Source organism: Mastomys coucha, chromosome X (assembly GCF_008632895.1).
Source record: "Mastomys coucha isolate ucsf_1 chromosome X, UCSF_Mcou_1, whole genome shotgun sequence".
Lineage (NCBI taxonomy): Eukaryota > Metazoa > Chordata > Mammalia > Rodentia > Muridae > Mastomys > Mastomys coucha.
In genome coordinates, this window is record NC_045030.1 from 104181261 (window position 1) to 104187725 (window position 6465).

General features: G+C 39.7%; 1 pseudogene; it reads right to left on the reverse strand.

Annotated features, from left to right (window-relative positions):
- Window positions 1–812: 812 nt before the first annotated feature.
- On the reverse strand, window positions 813–932 carry LOC116096220 (annotated as a pseudogene).
- Window positions 933–6465: the final 5533 nt, after the last annotated feature.

Consider the following 6465-nt stretch of genomic DNA (forward strand, 5'->3'; position numbering starts at 1 on the left):
AGGGCCAGCTCTCCCACACTCACATCCTTGAGGCTGGCTAACCGGAAACTTCCAAAATGTGCAGGGCCTACTCTCCCAAGTACTGAGGCTGACTATGGTCAGGTTCAACTCTCCTGTTCTCATGACTCTAGGGCCAGCTCTCCCATGATGAGGCCACTTCTACACAGCCCACAGACATCATGTCCCCAGTAGCATCCCAGACCAGAGACATCTGCCTAGCCTTTGGTGGCAACAGACACCTGCTTCTGCAGAGCCACAGACCCAGATGTGGCCCCCAGTGTCAGCACAGGCCAGGACTTCACCATGGACCCAGGTGGCATCACTGGCTACTCACATCAGGTTGTTCCTCACTACCCTTGAGTGTTCAGTTCTGCCTCTCTTCATTGTGCACACAGGCTTCCCTTTCTCTTCCATTTTTCTACCACTTGCTTGCTCATCTTAGTGGCACCCGGGGTTTCCGAGTGTCTGGAGTGATTTCAGAAGTGATCTTAGGAGTGCAGTGCTCCACTAGGCAGGGGTCATCTCTAGCATGGTCTGCCCCACCCCCAGGCCTAAGGGATACTACACTGGTGTTTATCTCCAGCTAGCTCCCTGTCTGGGCCCCAGAGTACCAATCTGGTGGCCATTTCAGGCTCTTTCCTCGATAGGCCCATATGAGTGACCATCTCTCTTGGGCTTATTCCTGCCCAGGTTCTGTGGTCCCAGTGGGGGTTCTTCTAGTGTCTGGCTTGCTTACTATCCTGGGAGCCCTTCCAGGCCTATCTGGCACCTGAGTGGTGGTCATCTCAGGCTCACTTTTTTTTTCTCCAGGAAACATTAGGCTACTAAGTATTCAGATGTCCACTGAGCGTGGACATAGCCTCTCTCCTCTCTGCCACCTACTGACACACATGTGACACAGCAGTCACATCTGCAATGCTTCCAGGAGCAGGGCTTTTTAAAACTCGTCATGCCTTTAATGCTAAGCCATGTAGTCCAATCTTATTTCCAGATGGGAACATTGAAACATGGAGGAAAATGATTTTTATGTGTTTAAATTTAATTTAGTAGCAAAGTTAGGAGTAGAGTCCAGGTTTCATGATTAATAATTTGCAGCTTTATCTCACCCTGACACCAACATTAAATTAGTTCTAACAATAATGTTTCATATAATAGCTTTTCTAATTTTATCTTCAAAATGGCATCTTTCTCCAAATGAAGATCTAAGTCTTTTTGAGGTAGTTTACTAATTCTTAGGTGGAAGCCAAATAAAAAAAATATATTTGCAACATCTGAAGTGAACTCTAAAAATCAAAATAAGAACTATGAAGATGGAGGCAGGTTTGGTGGCACACGCTTTTAACTTTAGTGCTTGGAAGGCAGACATAGGTCTCTGTGAGTTCGAGGCCAGCATCCTCAACATAGCCAGTTCCAGGACAGCCAGGGCTGTTACACCATGAAACCTTGTCTTGAAAATCCAAAACCTAGAAAAAGACAAAACAACAACAACAACAACAACAACAACAACAAACAAACAAACAAAAACTAGGTAGATGTGTGCTTGTAGCTAATACACAACAGTAGTTGTTAAGCAAGACTTCACTGTTTATTGCTACTAAGACTTCACAAGTGTGCTCTTCAATCTTCATGACAAGCCTAAGAGGGATAGCACTGTCAACCTAGAACACTAGGTTATATAGTTAGACTCTCCAACCCTGCTCCCCGCCCCCACTCTCTCTGGTGTGCTGGGCTCAAACCCAGGGTCGTGTGCTCAATCACTGAGTTATATTGCTAGCACTTTACTTTGGTTTTGGGGCAGAGACTTTGGAACACAGAGATTAAAGTAATTAATCCTAAGTACCACTAGCATGCTCTGACACCTGATTCCAAAATGAGAAGAAGAATAGAAGACAAGATATTTGGGCGTGACATTTGGTGACATTTGATTCTGCTATTACAGTGGATAGTGATTTTTCCATTCTATGTTCTGATGGACAGTAGCAATTTCACTTTATATGTGATTGTTATTTTAACTTGCTACTGATAGATAGGTGCTATGGTGCATAGCTATAATCTCAGTACTTTAGAGACCAAGGCAGGAGGAGTTCCAGTTTAGTGCCTCAAGCTATATAAGGAGGCTCATCACAAAACAAACCTAGCTAGAGATGAAGATAGGTTCAGTAAGGGACCTGATTACCTATAAGCACCCACACTGAGCAACGCACAGCTGCCTGTAACTCCAGTTTCAGGGAATCCAACACCTTATTGTCTCCTCAGGTACCTGGGCATATATGATGCATATCCAGAAAAGCATGTACATGCTTGAACATATAAAAATAAAAACAAATGTCAGTGAAGATGTGAGCAGAGAGGAACTCTCATTCATTTTTGCTATGACTGCAAACTTGTAAAGATACTCTGGAAGTGAGTGTGGAGAATTGTCAAAAAGCTAAAAATAATTTTGGTTGTTATTAGGGAAGAATGAATATGAGCAAAGAATGCAAAAATGCTCTTCTCCATCATAACCCTTGATTTCAAAGAAACATTTGTAGTTTGGTGAGACTGAGATGTTGGTTGACTGTTTCTTGTGACTAGGGGATCATAAGAGAAATAAATTATATGAAACTAAACTACACTAATCTAAAAATTCATCTGTGACCCAGCTATACTACATCCTACTCCCCAGACACTTGCTCAGCTATGCTCATTACTGCCCTATTCCCAGAAGCTAGGGAATGAAAACAACCTAAATGCCCTTCAACCAATGAATGGATAATGAAAATGTGTTACCTATACACAATGGAATTATACTCAATTGTAAAGAAAGATATGAAATCATCAACTTTTCAGGTAAATGGATGGAAATAGCACATATTATACTCAGTGAAGTAACACAGACTCAGAGAGTCAAACATCATATGTTCTTTTTTGTGGTCCTGTTTCAAAATCCTTAGATGTGAGTATATCACCTGGAGTAACCACAGAAACCAGGAAAGTAAAAAGTGACCAAGGGGTAGAAGAGGCAGATTAGAGGGGAGGGTAGAAGGGGTAAAGTGATATGAAGAGGAAAGGAGGGGGTCTTTAACTGGTGAGAAGGAAGGGAAGGAACTACAGTGGGGAGGACAGATAACACTAAGGATGTTTGAAAAAGATAGAGGGAATCACATTATCTAATTTTATCAAATTTAAATAATAATACACATATACAGTTTGAATAACTATATCACTTGGGGGTAATGATGTTCCCTTCAAAGCTATAAATTATTCTTTATGAAAATCCCAGCAATAGGCATGAAAATCTTCCTCTCAAATTGTTGGCCAGGGGAGTCCAAGACCCTGCTAACAATATAGGCTATTGCTTCTGCCTTTGGTTTCTTCACAGAGGCTAAAGGTAAGGACATATTACTGAAGACACCCTTTGGACACAGGGGTTGAAGGAACAGAGTTGGAAGTGGCTTGGAAGCCCTTTACCTAAAGAATGGCTCTCATAGTATAGGAGGGTACAATGCAGGCTGCCAAAAGGAGGAGAGCAATCAACAGTCTGACCTAGCTGAAAAGCCCATGAGCCACAACAATTACTAAACTGGTAAGATATCCTCAATAATGCAGTAGTATCACTTTTATTTGGGGGTAAACAAATATCTATCTAATTGGACTAAAGACCTGATCATCAGGAGAGAATTGTCTGATGCTATAAACCTAGCCAACTAGGGTCTGGTCATAGGCCTTACTATACCATCAGTTTCCTAAACTGATGATTTCTTCTTTCTAAATAATTATCTTTATGGCTGCAGATAAGTATAGCTCTACTACCTTATCAAAAAAGCTTCTTTTGTATCAGATGGAGACTATTACAGAGATCCACAAATGGTCAAAGGAAAAAAGAGAAAAGAAAAGAAAAATAAAAAAAAGAAGAAAGAGAATCAGTGACTGCACGGTGCCCAGCCACAATTGATACATCTGCAATGCAATCCCTACCATTAAAGCTCAATGCAAATCAGGGAAGAGGGGACAAAAAGATTGTTAAGAGACAGAGGACCAGGACAACCATTAGTAGATCCTGACCCATAAATATGACAGGGGAAAGTACACCCATGAACTCTCAATAACATGGGTTCCTGAACAAGGCTAGCATAATGGCTATACCAGTTGACATGTCAATGAGAATACGGAAAGTTGACACGGTCCCATTCCTAGATGAAGAGTCCCACATGGTCAATGGCTGCTGAGAGGAAGATAATTCAGGGGCAAATGCCCACTAGAGTCAGTATGTTATATACACATATATGCATGCATATAAATATATATGTATGTATCAGTAATAATAAAGAAGAGATCATAAATTTGGGATGGTGAATATGGGAAGAGTTGGAGGGGAAAAGGAAGGGCAGGAATGATATAGATGTAGTGCTTATGTATGTAGTTCTCAAAAGAAAAACTGTAAAAATGGGGCTGGATGGCTTCATATTTAAGAGCACTGGTTGCTCTTCTAAAGGACCTCAGTTTTGTTCCTACACTCATGTGGTAGCTTATAATCACCCATAACTCCAATTCCAGGGTTTCCAATGCCCTTTCTGACCACCACCTATATCAGGCACCCAAATGGTACACACACACAAACACAGGCAAAAGCACTCATATGCATAAAACAAATCTAAATAAACAAAATATTTTAAAAGCTAAAAAAATTAAAACAAAGGCTGAAGCTATGACCCAGCACTTAAGAGAATTTACTACTCTTACAGGGGATCCAAGTTTGGGTCCCAGCACTTACATGAGGTTCACAAGTGTTAAGGCTGACTCCATTTTTTTTCTTTTTAGTCAAACAATGCTACACTTTGATTTATTCCTATATTGTTCCTAATGGTGTTTTTCTCTTCTCAGATCATGCCTTCAGTTAAAAATCAACTTTATTTTTTGATGTATTCTTCCTCGACAATGTTGTGATTCACATGTCACAAACTGATTCCATTGTTGCATTGTATGTTACCGGAATCGCCTAATCATAAGCCCACAACATGTATTTTTCCCTGATCATAAAAACAATTCAAATTCCACTTTTGTAATCACTTGCCTACTCATTAGGAAAAGGCCCTCCTACTCTTAGTCTGGGCAGCTTTCTATAAGTTTGCCATGACTGTAAAAAATAAAAATTTTACCTTGCAACATCTTGGTGTTAGCTCCTGAATTTTGACATATAACACAAGCATTCATATCTCCAGTTCCAGGGGAGTCAAAATCACCTCTGAACTCCATGGGAACCAGGTACACAAGTGGTGCACACCCATACATTTGAGCAGAACACTCAAACACATAAAACAATAAAATAGAACTACCAAACAACTGAAATAAAACCCATAAACAAACTGACCATTGGGTATTTCTCCATTTAAACTATTAAATTGAGCCTGTCTATTTCATTTGTGGACTATTAGAGAAAAATAGGCACTTTACACTTAAATTACTTGTTTTCATAAAATTTAACACAACACCCCCCACAAAGCCAGTTACTTATTTCATATAATGAATGTCAGAATTAATATGTATCATATTTGTAATGTGTTGTACATAGTCAGGATGGTTTTTTCTAGAAATAAGTTTCTTGATTTAGAAACCTGGGCTTAAAAAAAGGACAGACACGAAGGACTTTACCAACTTTCATAGGATTCTTTGAAGGTTATCAATGTCATCTTGAGGAAGTGAACTGTAATCCTCTGTCATAATTTCCTTATATGTAAGATAGAGAAAATACCTTTGCATGGTTTTGAGAAATTGCTATTCATATACAGTAGCTGTCACATAGTAGGCAATAATAATAATGATAGTTGTTGTCTTGTATCATTGTAGAATTGTGAGGAAAATGGTTTATAGGATTCATGCTCCCACTCAGTATAGTAATTACAAATCTGCAAAACCTCTGAAATTCTATCAAATTCTGAGTACATTAAATTTTGTGGATAAGCCTCACTGACATAATTAGATATCAAGGTGATTGTAGCCTGAAAGGTTTAATAACTACATTCTCAATTATTTTCAAATGTAAAACTATTAGAAACAGTATCATAATAACCTGCTATGGTCTAATCTGAATTATCCAAAGGCTCATGTATTAAAGACTTTTGAGAAGTCACTGGGTCATGATATCTCATCAGTGGATGCATCCATTGGTGATTTCTTCCCATGCTATTATTGGGAGGTTGTAGAAACTAGGAGGTAGAGCTGATTTGGAGGAAGTAGGTTATCAGGAGTGTGTACCCAAAAAGGATACTTTTGATCTTCAGGTGGTTCTGTATCTGTTTCTTGGATACCATGAGGTGAGCAACATTGTTCTGCCATACCCTCTCCATAAAGATGTTCTGAAAACAATAAGAACAAAACAACAACAAAAGAATCCAAAACAAACTGTACCAGCAATAGGAGCAAGTGACCATGGACTGAAACGACTGGAACCCTGGTTTCAGTCTCCCATGGCACACGCTGAAGAGG